The sequence below is a fragment of the Perca fluviatilis genome, chromosome 23, assembly GCF_010015445.1.
Source record: "Perca fluviatilis chromosome 23, GENO_Pfluv_1.0, whole genome shotgun sequence".
Taxonomy (NCBI): Eukaryota; Metazoa; Chordata; class Actinopteri; order Perciformes; family Percidae; genus Perca; species Perca fluviatilis.
Window position 1 is genome coordinate 28,863,390 of NC_053134.1, and position 14,172 is coordinate 28,877,561.

At 37.2% G+C, this 14,172-nt stretch overlaps 1 long non-coding RNA gene across 1 annotated transcript; it reads left to right on the plus strand.

The window, feature by feature from the left end:
• Positions 1-13,073: 13,073 nt before the first annotated feature.
• Positions 13,074-13,711, plus strand: LOC120553132. Its single transcript, XR_005638111.1, has 3 exons — positions 13,074-13,111; positions 13,217-13,286; positions 13,623-13,711. It is a non-coding gene; the product is annotated as an uncharacterized LOC120553132 (long non-coding RNA).
• Positions 13,712-14,172: the final 461 nt, after the last annotated feature.

Consider the following 14,172-nt stretch of genomic DNA (forward strand, 5'->3'; position numbering starts at 1 on the left):
TTACTTATTAATTGTTCATACATAGTTCATCATTGGTAAAGTATTTGTTCACACAATTATAAATGGTTTGTTCATAGTAAATAAGCCTATTAGTTAATGGTTTTTTTCATCATTATTAATTAATTGTTCTTACAGAATTCATCATCAGTAAAGCATTTATTCACATAGTTATAAATGGTTTGGTCATAGTAAATAAGCCTATCTTGAAAAATATGTTTGTAAGTACATGATTTATACTTAACAATAATGAAACAACCATTTGGAAATGAAATAATTTTCCCATCATAAACCAGTTACTAACTATTGCTAAATGCTTTGTTCATCATTTGTAAAACATTGCTCCTGTTAATTCTCATGAATGAAGCATTTGTGTACACACTCATAAATGGTTTGTTCATAGTAAATAAGGCTCTTGTAAGTTATGTTCATAAATAGAAGTTTGACACTTTCTAAGTATTGCAAAAACCATTAGTGAATTAAATAATTTTCCCTTTATAAACTCTACAAACTAGTAGTAATTTATTTGTTTATCATTTGTAAAGCATAGTTCCTACATTCATTCTAATCAGTAAAGCATTTGTAAATGCAGTTAGTAAATGGTTGGTCCATAGTAAGTAAGCCCATGTAAAAGGTTTATCAGTATATTTTTTAATAATTCCTACATGATGCATTAACCATTTGTAAATTAAGTAATTTTACCATTAAACGTAACGGTTGTTTATAACTAGGAAGTTAATGATTAACAGACTATCTAGACTTACATTTGTTCATGTCTTAAATAAAATGTTATGATTTAGAAAAAGGCCTAAACTAATAGCTTGGGTGTTAACACATCTGTTACAAATACTTACCAATAATGTAATCCGTGATTAACTCATGAGTTACTACTGGTTAGTTAAGTATTGTGTGTGAGCCCACTCTAAAGTGAGGACTTTCTATGCTTTACAAACCATTTATAAATGAGTTCCAAAGGCTAACAGAACCTGGACACACACATGTATTGCTCTATCTGGACATGCCTTCAGAAATATAGTTAGTGTTAATACATCTTTAACAAGCACTTACCAACACATCAATTCATGATTAACTCATGAGTTACTAGTGATTAGATGACTACATGGTGTGAGCCCATCTAAAGTGAGGACTTTCTATGCTTTACAGAGCATTTATAAATGTGTTGCAAAGGCTAGCAGATACAACAGAAACACAAGTAAAAAAAAGTATTTGTAACCGTTATTACGATGTAGTAAGAATGTACATTTATGAAATAGCTCGTTGATATCAGGGTGAATTTGGACCAGAACCAGAAGAAAACTAGATTGTTAAGACCCAGAGAATTGAACATCAATAAAGAGACTAGGAAACCAGGATAAAGTTTGAGAAGTGTATTAATATACACAGAAACATGGCATACACATATACAGATAAAACACAGAAGAAATAACAAAAAACAAAAATAAAAATAAGAGTGATCATAAAAGAAACCCTTTTCAGTTCTATGAGCTCAATTGTTCTTTGATGACAAGAGTTCAGAGATGTTCAACGTTGGGGCCCATATGAGTTTGGTTTCTGTTTGTCCTACCACCATAAAGAAGGAATCCAGGGCAATCCGTATAAGTTCTGAGTCTTGATCCTGTAGCTGCCACCCAGCCCACTGAACTGGGAATCTCTAACCCCTGGAAGACTCTGGGATCTGAAGAATCAATGTGATCCAATATCTGTCTCTGGACTGGACCTCCCGTGCGTAGCGCTTCTCAAATCTCCACCTCCTCCATCTGTAGATGAGGTAAAATCAGTTCTCTCTATTACTATTCAGAAATAAAATCAATTGCTTAGGCTACAATGAAAATAATTTTTCCAGTTAACCCATATTGAAATATCTAAATCTCTATTCAGTTGTACAACCTGTTCTAAAATGTCTTCTCTTAAGTATCAAAGTATACAAATCCCTTTCAGGTATCAAAGTACATTTATATTAATAGGTAACCTTTATACAAAAACTACATTTCTAATTCAAGTTTTAAGGAACCTACCTTAGTTACATTAACACTATTCTTAATAAAATTGCATAAATTGCATGTAAACATCTCTCAAATTGTATTATTTTCCCATAACTTAAGCTACAGTGTTGTAATTTAGAGAAATTAAGACATGCGTGCTTATTTATCCCTCCCTGCACAGGTAACAGTAAAAAGAATGCACTAAAAATTAGCCTCTTTAAGTTACTTCACCATAAACTCCAGTTAAACAATTAAACACACAACTTGTACTAAAATTCATTCAACAAATACCCACAGCTAGCAATAGTGTTAAAAGCAACATTACTTTCCATAACCAATAGATAGAATCATTAGCTTTTTCACAGGCAATACGCAGTACTCTGCTAGCCTTTTGTGGCTAATTACCCTATTAGCATATGAATACAGCATCTTAGCTAACCTGTTAGCTTTGTACTATTAGCACCGTTCTCTTAGCTAATACATCCATGATTAGCACCGATTAGCATGGATGCTAGCGAACCTATTGTTAAGGAATTACTCACCATTTTAATGGAATTCACTGCCTTTAACTCCGTGACGACAGTGGATTCAGACACAGATCTCTTTCGTTCTATTCACAACAAAGCATAGCCAGTATTAGCTAGGATTTAATTCACTAAATGTCGTTCTTTTTCTCTTACCGAGTGAATAACGGCTGCCTACGTTCCGGGTTCCGATGTAGCGCCAAAAGGGACGTGAGGAGACGTAAATCTAGAGATCTGACGTAGCCTAGTTGATAGCTGATTGGTCAGCTCACAGACCCGAGTTCACCCATTGGCTTATTTACAAGCCCATCAAAGCTAAGTGAAAGTTAAATCGTTTTCCACTATTTTCTCCCATATCTCTTACAACTACTTTTGACCATATTTTAATAACTTGGAAAACAAAATGAATGTCTCAAAATAAAATAAAATAATATAGGGGTGTCATTATTGTTAACTTTGATGGGCTTGTAAATAAGCCAATGGGTGAACTTGGGTCTGTGAGTTTACCAATCAGCTATCAACTAGGCTTGTTTGTTGAGCTCTATATTCACGTACCCTCACGTCCCTTTAGGCGCTGCATCGGAACGTCATATAAGCCTGTTGTCATTCACTCGGTAAGAGAAAAAGAACGACATTTAGTGAATTAAATCCGATCTAATACTGGCTATGCTTTGTTGTGAATAGAACGAAAGAGAGCTGTGCCTGAATCCACTGTCGTCATGGAGTTAAAGGCAGTGAATTCCATTAAAATGGTGAGTAATTCCTTAACAATAGGTTCGCTAGCATCCATGCTAATCGGTGCTAATCATGGATGTATTAGCTAAGAGAACGGTGCTAATAGTGCAAAGCTAACGGGTTAGCTAAGATGCTGTATTCATATGCTAATAGGGTAATTAGCCACAAAAGGCTAGCGGAGTACTGTATATTTCCTGTGAAAAGGCTAATGATTCTATCTATTGGTTATGGAAAGTAATGTTGCTTTTCAACACTACTGCTAGCTGTGGGTATTTGTTGAATGAATGTTAGTACAAGTTGTGTGTTTAATTGTTTAACTGGAGTTTATGGAGAAGTAACTTAAAGAGGCTAATTTTTAGTGCATTCTTTCTACTGTTAGCTGGGCAGGGAGGGATAAATAAGCATGCATGTCTTAATTTCTCTAAATTACAACACTGTAGCTTAAGTTATGGGAAAAAAATACAATTTGAGAGATGTTTACATGCAATTTATGCAATTATATTAAGAATAGTGTTAATGCTACTAATGTAGGTTCCTTAAAACTTGAATTAGAAATGTAGTTTTTGTATAAAGGTTACCTATTAATATAAATGTACTTTTGATACCTGAAAGGGATTTGTATACTTTTGATACTTAAGAGAAGACATTTTAGAACGGTTGTACAACTGAATAGAGATTTAGATATTTCAATATGGGTTAACTGAAAAATTATTTTCATTGTAGCCTAAGCAATTGATTTTATTTCTGAATAGTAATAGAGAGAACTGATTTTACCTCATCTACAGATGGAGGAGGTGGAGATTTGAGAAGCGCCATACGGGAGGTCCGGTCCAGAGACAGATATTGGATCACATTGATTCTTCAGATCCCAGAGTCTTCCAGGGGTTAGAGATTCCCAGTTCAGTGGGCTGGGTGGCAGCTACAGGATCAAGACTCAGAACTTAACGGATTGCCCTGGATTCCTTCTTTATGGTGGTAGGACAAACAGAAACCAAACTCATATGGGCTCCAACGTTGAACATCTCTGAACTCTTGTCATCAAAGAACAATTGAGCTCATAGAACTGAAAAGGGTTTCTTTTATGAGCTCACTTTATTATTTTAGTTGTTTTTTTCATTCCTGTGTTTTATCTGTATATGTGTATGCCATGTTTCTGTGTAGTTTAATACACTTTTCAAACTTTATCCTGGTTTCCTAGTCTCTTTATTGATGTTCAATTCTCTGGGTCTTAACAATCTAGTTTTCTTCTGGTTCTGGTCCAAATTCACCCTGATATCAACGAGCTATTTCATAAATGTACATTCTTACTACATCGTAATAACGTTTACAAATACTTTTTTACTTGTGTTTCTGTTGTATCTGCTAGCCTTTTGCAACTCATTTATAAATGCTCTGTAAAGCATAGAAAGTCCTCACTTTAGATGGGCTCACACCATGTAGTCATCTAATCACTAGTAACTCATGAGTTAATCATGAATTGATGTGTTGGTAAGTGCTTGTTAAAGATGTATTAACACTAACTATATTTCTGAAGGCATGTCCAGATAGAGCAATACATGTGTGTGTCCAGGTTCTGTTAGCCTTTGGAACTCATTTATAAATGGTTTGTAAAGCATAGAAAGTCCTCACTTTAGATGGGCTCACACAGTATACTTAACTAACCAGTAGTAACTCATGAGTTAATCACGGATTACATTATTGGTAAGTATTTGTAACAGATGTGTTAACACCCAAGCTATTAGTTTAGGCCTTTTTCTAAATCATAACATTTTATTTAAGACATGAACAAATGTAAGTCTAGATAGTCTGTTAATCATTAACTTCCTAGTTATAAACAACCGTTTACGTTTAATGGTAAAATTACTTAATTTACAAATGGTTAATGCATCATGTAGGAATTATTAAAAAATATACTGATAAACCTTTTACATGGGCTTACTTACTATGGACCAACCATTTACTAACTGCATTTACAAATGCTTTACTGATTAGAATGAATGTAGGAACTATGCTTTACAAATGATAAACAAATAAATTACTACTAGTTTGTAGAGTTTATAAAGGGAAAATTATTTAATTCACTAATGGTTTTTGCAATACTTAGAAAGTGTCAAACTTCTATTCATGAACATAACTTACAAGAGCCTTATTTACTATGAACAAACCATTTATGAGTGTGTACACAAATGCTTCATTCATGAGAATTAACAGGAGCAATGTTTTACAAATGATGAACAAAGCATTTAGCAATAGTTAGTAACTGGTTTATGATGGGAAAATTATTTCATTTCCAAATGGTTGTTTCATTATTTGTTAAGTATAAATCATGTACTTACAAACATATTTTTCAAGATAGGCTTATTTACTATGACCAAACCATTTATAACTATGTGAATAAATGCTTTACTGATGATGAATTCTGTAAGAACAATTAATTAATAATGATGAAAAAAACCATTAACTAATAGGCTTATTTACTATGAACAAACCATTTATAATTGTGTGAACAAATACTTTACTAATGATGAACTATGTATGAACAATTAATAAGTAATCATGAACAAACCATTAACTAATCGTTAACTAATGCTTAATAAATGATGAATTATGTGTAGTTATTCTAAAGTGTTACCGATTACTTTATTGATCCCAGTATGTTATTTAACAGCAATATGTACTGGTATTTTAATGTAGGCTTATAAAAACATAATAAATAAAAGACAGTAAAATCCACTGCTGAGTGAACAGAAAAGCCTGGGTCATACTACTGTCTTTTCTTGATTTGACTCAGTGAGCTGCTCAGTGCCTTGAAATCTCAGCCATGCCAGAGAAGCAGGCACAACCGATATTCATATTTACACACTATATAGGTGATATGAGGTGTTTTAAACTATTATGTCAAAAGTAACCTCTAAAATCTCGTTATAAAATTAGCCTGAAGTTTTTTTCTTTATATAATCCATTTCAGAACACTTCTCAGGTGATTTATATACCATTTCATAAATTGCAACAGCAGCAAACAACTCTATACATTTAAACAACAGAAATACAAAACATGATGAAATACTATGTAACTTTTCCAGCTTCAGTCCACCACCAATTCAGTCCCCTACAGGTTGTCTTTGAACTACAGCAAGCAAGCTTGCGAGCTGTAGTTCTAAAGAAACAATCTGTAGGGGGACCAAAGCTGGAAAAGTTACATAGTACGCCTTTAAAAACACACAATTTTTAAATGCAGTAAAAAAGGTAACGCATTTAAAGGCATACTATGCAAGTTTTCCAGCAGACAACCTGTATGGGGACATGCATAGTTTAAACAAAAATACAGAGCAACACTTAAACTGACAAAAATAAACCCCACATATTTAAAAGGTGCTCTAAGCGATGTTGGGTGACGTTACTTCTTGTTGATGTTCAAAGTATTTTCAAACAAAACAAGACTAGCTCAACCCTCCTCCTCATCCCTTCGCCTCACCCTCCCTTCTATGCTTCAGCGCACTAAATAAAAATGCACGACATCGCTTAGAGCACCTTTAAAGTGATGGTTTGGAGTAATTTCACACTAAGGTCCTTTGCACCTTGACCTCGAGCCAAACAACCCCCCCATAAGCTTTTTTTCCCTTGGTCTAACATTGGACAAGTTAGCATTTTCAGCCGAATGCCTAAGTGCAGGCGCTATTGGATCCAGGAGTGTATCTCGTAAATTACCCCACCAATAATGACCGGAATGGTACCAAACTTCAACAGTAGTAAAAATAGGTTCTGTACTCATACTCAAAGTTTGTAAGTACACTAGGAGTTTATTTAAATAACACTTGCCTGATGGCTTCTACTGTCTGCTGCTAAATATTCCAGAGTGGTTATTTTACAGTTAGTATTTGGTTTGACACGGCTAACAGCCTTTTTTGTAAGAACAGACGAAAAAAATAATAATTAGGAAGTGTTAGAGAGTATTGTCAATTCCAATCCATAGATTTGGAATACAAGGACGGTAATATTAGGGAGGCGGTTTCTGGAAGATGTGTGCTCTGTGATGCTTTTAACCCTAGAGTCACACATGCTACAAAAAGAGAGCGACCAAGAGACAGGCTGCCATTCATTTTCAATGGGAGTGGCCTCTTGCCAGCGTCAAGATGGCGAGGAGTGTCGAACTTGGCGCTGCCACGAGCAAGGCGGGGCCGAAATAGACAAGGATATTTTATGCTAATTCTGAGCGACTGCCAATTGGAGTAAAGACAGTGTCAGGGCAGCGTGACGTATGCACGTTTGTTTCTTGAGTCAAAGAAATAATTCAAGATGGTGGAAAACACTTCAGGACATCGTATTTCTGTATATATATCTGATAAGTTTGGCATTTTATCTCATATATTTTGTTACTTTTATCGTGAAAATACACACTTCAAAATCCAAAACATTATTCGTGTGACTTGACAATACCTCTAAAGCACACGTGTCAAACTCGAGGCCCGCGGGCCAAATCCGGCCCCTTGCAGATTATGATCCAGCCCGCATATCAATTTAGGTTCACAATAGATTTTGGCCCACCTAGTTGTGCGCCAAAAACACGGGAATGTGTTGTTTTTTTTTAACTCTAGTTACGCGACACTCCAAGCAGAATTTGGCAGATTTGCCGACTTTGAGACTCAGAAATCCCTTCATTATTAGGCAGAAACATTGTTGTAAAAAAAAAAAAAAAAAAGATAATTGTTTTTGCTTGATTTGCTAAATTCTATGATGGCTAAGGAACATTTTTGCTGACTTTTGTAGGGCTTTATGTTGACAAAAATGCAACAAAAAGCATAAAAAAATTTCCGAAAATGCGACAAAAATGTCAAAAAAAAGGCGACAATTTAAATCTGAGAAAGCCATAAAGAAGTCGGGGAAATAAAAAAAACATACAAAAATGACTACAGAGCTACAGCGATGTCAAAAAAGCGACATGCAGTAATACAGTCAAAGATATTTTACATCAAAAGCAAGTCAACCTTTACATGTCTGGCCCTTGATTTGATTCTCTTTTTCCAGTGTGGCCCTTAGTGAAAATGAGTTTGACACCCCTGCTCTAACACCGCCTTCACACTGGCAGTTGAAATCAGCTCCGATACGGCTTCGAAACGACCGGAAGTCATTCATTTCCTATGGAGATTCACAGACCCCATGCGAATGGGTCCGAACCGGGTCCGAACGAATGCGGTGCGAAGAAAATCATGTCAGTTGGTCATCCGGATGCGTTCAAAAAATTGAACTCTTGCGAAAGGCTACGGACGGTTCCTATCCGACGGAAGTTAGCGTTGCTATGGTACTGATAAACAAACCTGCTAATGCTAATTGGTTAGCTAGCAACAGACACCGAACTATTGACATTTTACCGCTATATCACATTTAATCGCCCTGACATGTCAACGTCTTGGGCAACTTTTATCCACGCAGCAGCCTTTTTATTTATAGCTTTATAAGAGAGGTCAGAGAGAATCGTGAATTCAGACACTAATCACTCATTCTAGTCTCTCTGCCATTTTTGTGAGTCGCTTCCGAAGCTTTTCAACGGTGTAGTACGATGTCCACTGGGGGCGTATTGCGGAGCTGATTTCAACTGCCAGTGTGAAGGCGGCGTAAAGGGACTTGTAAGATGTGCTTGAAGGTAGCACCGGAGAATTTCTGTTTACTGTTGCCAGGCAACCAGGAGTAGGCTAGGCACGCCTAGGATGCCCATCAAGCGAGTGCGTGTCGCTCTCTTGTAGCATGTGTGACTGTAGGGTAAGACTGACTGTGATATACATTGCCAAGTTGTACACATGAAAAGGTCAAACTCACAATTTCCTCTGAATCCTGTCAGGCTCGTACACACCGCCTGGCACTGGTTCTGAGCTTCGTCTCACACCGGTGTGGTTGACAGCGTCTCGTGTGCAGTCCAAACCTCAGTGTCAATCTACTCACGAACTACCTACTCGCCACTTGCAGTTGGTTGCATCTTGCTCTGCCGGCCTTACACCAGTCTAAGAAAAAAAAAAAAAAAGCTTAAACATTCTTTTAGCCACGTGTAATAGAAAACACAAAAATGTAATGAAACCATATGATAAACAAATCTCTAAAACCTTTCCCTTAAAATGGAAACCATGATAAAACCCACAATAACTAATTTTGATAAATAACTATAAAAGAGCAGTTGCATTTTATTATATTTATACTTTATAGTCACTGCTGATGATCCCTCCATCTGGGCATGGCTCGAGATGGAGGCCCTGGGCTTCCTCTGGGCAAGGTAACTCTGCATCTTCCTTGATTACTCATTGGGATTTTGAACCACTCTTTGTCTGGCCCCTCACCTGAGATCGCTTTGCCATGGGAGACCCTACCAGGAGCACCAAGCTCCAGACAACACAGCCCTCAGGTTCATAGGGACTCACGATAAGGTGATGGTTTCCGGAGAGGAAAATGATTTGTCAGTAAGATATATTACTGAGTATAATACATACATAAAATAAATACATACATACATGTGCAGCAGGCAGCATAATTGTTTAAAAACAATGATTTGTCAGTAAGATAAATATTTTACAAATTATAATAAATAAATTAACATATAGCACAGTCAGCATGATTATGTGAATGTAGGAACATTTACAGGATGGATCTGAAACATTAAAGACACTTTAAGCAAGTGGACATTTAAGGCCAACTCTGGGACTTTGGATAGATTGGCTATGTAATGGACACACAAATCATGAATGAAATATGTTTTTTTTGGGCAGCAACACTCCCTAAGACTGAAGGCTTGTCTCTTGCGGTGCTGTACCCCTATGACAGAAATGGTTCCTTAAGTGCATAACTAGTCTAGTCATACACATGAAAAAGCTCACTAAAAGATCCCCCCCATGGTAATACAGACTTTCCACCTTCAGAGAGGAATGAAGCTCACCCAATTTAAGTACATACGAAACCCATACAAATACATTCATGATAACTGTAGTATGTTGACATTATCTGTACATTTACAATCACAGGATCGATGTCTTTATATATATATATATATATATATATATATATATATATGTGTGTGTGTGATCAATTACTGTCCCACTCTCTGTAGTAGGTGAGGTTACGATTTGACTGTAACCCTGTTGTGTGATTAGGCTTTCTATCGATTTTGAAACTAGTACATTTTCATTAAAATCTCTTATTATTATTATTTTACCACCTGATAGTTTGTTTAAACGGTTGACTACAGCATTAAGTTTTGGTTTAAAATGGCCAATTTTGTATGATGGTGGTCTGTACAAAACCATGCAGTTATAGTTCATAGGCTGAACATTAAACAGTATGGCTTCCATGTCACTAAGTTCCACATCTGGAGTGTTACAGATGATGTGTTTTTTGTGATAGAAGCCTACACCACCATGCTGTTCCTTCTGTAACTTAGAAAGTGTCATGTCACTGTAAGATTGGGATCTAGCCTTGTGATGAAATGTCCATCCTGGCATCACAATGTTAATGTGTGATGCATCATGGTGCAACCATGTTTCTGTTAAACAAATTACATCAGCATCCAAAATCCTGCGATCATGTTTTAAGTCATTGATGTGAACATCTAGACCTTGAATGTTCTGTAAACAGACTTTCAGAGAAAAAGCTGGTCTTGCTAATGGAGTCTCAATGTAGGGTTTCATAGCCTGTAAATGTTCATCTATATCGGGTTTTGCATAGATAGCAGTGGCTTTAAAATCCTGAATAATTAGATTTTCTACAGATGTTACACAACTCAGAGCTACATATGCCTGGCCAGCGGAGAAAATCTTTTTAAAGGGGTGATAGAATGATTATATAGGGTATTTCACACTGTTCCTTATGGTCTCCTAATGGGGTATGTAACATTAGTTGGACTGAAAATGGCCTGGTTGATATTTTATTGGCCCTAATGCATCCCTGTGTTTTGGCCCTATTTGTAACAAGAGCTTTTCTTCCAAATATGGTATGGTCATGAATATTCTAGATGCGTTTTTCGCGCATTAGCCTGTTGCGCCGTATTAATACACGAGAACGCCGCCCTGATTGGTTGAGCGACTTGCCATACAACGCATTAGAGGTCGCGTGCTGATTGGTTGAGCGAATCCCCAATACACAGACATTAGAAATGCGACAGAATCTCATATTCCAGACACTGCAATGTTTCCTTACCAAAGTCACTTCTGAGACTTTATTATGCGAAAAATCAACTATATAAAGCTCAAATATGGGCTTGCTGTGAGCTCGATTGAGCTCCGGCACGGCTGCTGCAGCCCACAGCACCTCATACCCGCGCAAAGTCACCGTTTGGGCTAATGGACTACTACCAAACGCCGCTGCCCTGACAAAGCTCCAGGGCCTGCATCTCCTCTTTTTAAAAAAAGGGTTTTTTGAAAGGGGGGTCAGCGTTTTAAGCTTACGTTACACCAGCAATATTAGCACATTTTACACATATGTCACGCCACTTAGCTATACAACATACCTAAAGGTCTTATAAAGCTAACAACAGTTTCCGATTTCAAGTTAATGAATATTTGTGAGCTGTAAGGGTTTCGTTAGCTGCGACTGTCCCTTCAATCCTATGTGTACAGATTGCGGCTAGTTAGCTTCATTTTTGGTCGTAATTCGAGTATATTTACAGTTTGAATTTCGTCACGCCACTTACACAACATCTAACTAAATGTTTTAAAAAGCTAACAACGGTGTCCGATTTCAAGTTAATGAATTTTTGTGAATTCCAGAGGAATTCTAAGAGGAGGCTAGCTAGCTCTCATTGATACTCCATCCAGCCGCAGGCTCTATCAATGAGACTCACGGACAAGCGGCGTTTATTTTCCCCAATCGTTTGTTTAAATAACTCAACACATTATAATTACACACATTAAAAGAGTAACTGGAACCTGTGGTAAGAGAATGCTGGCATAACAAGCTCGCTGACCGCGCTTTCACTCACATACACCGTGCATTTAGCTAGCAGGAAGAGGGGAGTTGCAGACCCTGGAGCTCTGTCAGAGCAGCGGCGTTTCGTAGTTCATTAGCCCAAAACTGTGACTATGCGCGGGTATGGAGTGCCGTGGGCTGCCAGTCGTGACGGAGCTCAATCGAGCTCACAGCATGCCGGGGTCTGTGAAGGAAGGCAGGCCGGGCGGCGAGGCAGCAACGGCCTCTGAAGTCCGACACACAGTCGGACAAAACTTGCAATTAGACATAAATTTTCGTAAAACGGCCCATATTTGACCTCTACATAGTTGATTTCTTGCATTAAAAAGTTTCAGAAGTGAATTTAATGGTAAAATAGCATATGAACAACGTATACATTTTCTGAGATCTGCACAACCTAGATTCAGAAGACTAACTGATCTCAGGTCAGTTGTGTTGCCTATGTAAATGTTGGGGCGTGACTGTTCTCTTAAAGAGGTGATATTATGCTCATTTTCAGGTTCATAATTGTATTTAGAGGTTGTACCAGAATAGGTTTACATGGTTTCATTTTCAAAAAACATTTTTGTTGTACTGCACATTGCTGCAGCTCCTGTTTTACTCTATTTCAACAGAGACTGTTGAGCTCTCCGTTTTAGCTACAGAGTGAAGCATCTTACCGCTATCCCATCTTTGTTTGGAGTCACACATGCGCAGTACCTAGGTAACGACAACTAGCCACTTAGATGCAGAGTAGGGCGGGCCCTGATATCATGGTAGTGTGATCCAAAACAAACGGATCCGATCTAGCATCTATCTACCGGTAACCATGGCTTCAGCTCAGCCGTACATGTTCGAACCAGAGTCTGATCCCGAAACAGAAGCCGAACTAGCTTCACAACCTAGACTGGAGCAAGATGTTTCAGAGTGGTAAGTTAATTAATTTCAGTTTGAATTCTGCACAGTTTCTATCACAGTAACAACTTTTTGTCCATTGACTGTCTGGAGGGTATCTAACGTTTATTTTATATTTAGGTGTACTTGTGGAAATTGCTCGACAATGTCCACTGAAGTTGAAAACATCTGTTGCCAAGAAATACAAATGGTAATTATAATATATTAGAACGTATACAACAGTCATGCAAAGTGGATATGATGTTGACCAACCTTCCTCTGTTGTAAAATACTACAAAATGTGTTGTCATGTTTACTTTTACCGTTGTGTAAAAATGTATCATTTCACATCACCTCCTGGATGTAATTATTTGTAATCAATATTATGGGGGCCAATCATTTCTATGATCTTTGACAACACCATTTGTTTTATACATACAAGGTTAACAAATAAATGTAGCTTCATCAATCAGTATCTCCATTTTGCAGTAATGTTGCCTCCTCAGGTAATATTTATTCTAAATGAGTTACTTATTTTTATTATTAGGTTGTTACACAAATGCAACAGGTTCCTGTCCCACCTACCTGCATGGTTTACCATCCAGACCTAGAGCCAACCTGTTTGAACCACTACACCCTGCGGAACATCTACACTAGATACAGAGCAGACTATGGACCTTTGAGGTGTCGAACAGAAAAAGAGTAAGTTTTTAAAACATGTAATTAACTGTCCCATAAAATTATTTTACCAATAAACCAAAGACCTAATGAAGAAATCACAATGTCTTTATTTTCATCAAATGTTGAAATGCTTATATAAATAAAACAATCTTAATATACATAATACGAAAAAAATACAGATATACACTATAAATAAGAGTGATGTTCACTATTGTCCAATCCTGTCCATACAGGTGCTACAGGCACCTTGCCTATCTTGGCTTTGTGAACTGGTGCTGGTGCTGTTAGGGTGGTAATCCCGTCGTGCGTTGTACGCCAGATACGCTTGCAGTTTCTTGATCCAGGTGCATAGTATGTAGTGTTCCGACTGTCCCTTGAGCAAAGCGGGACAGATGGCGGGGAACCACTTCCTCCTT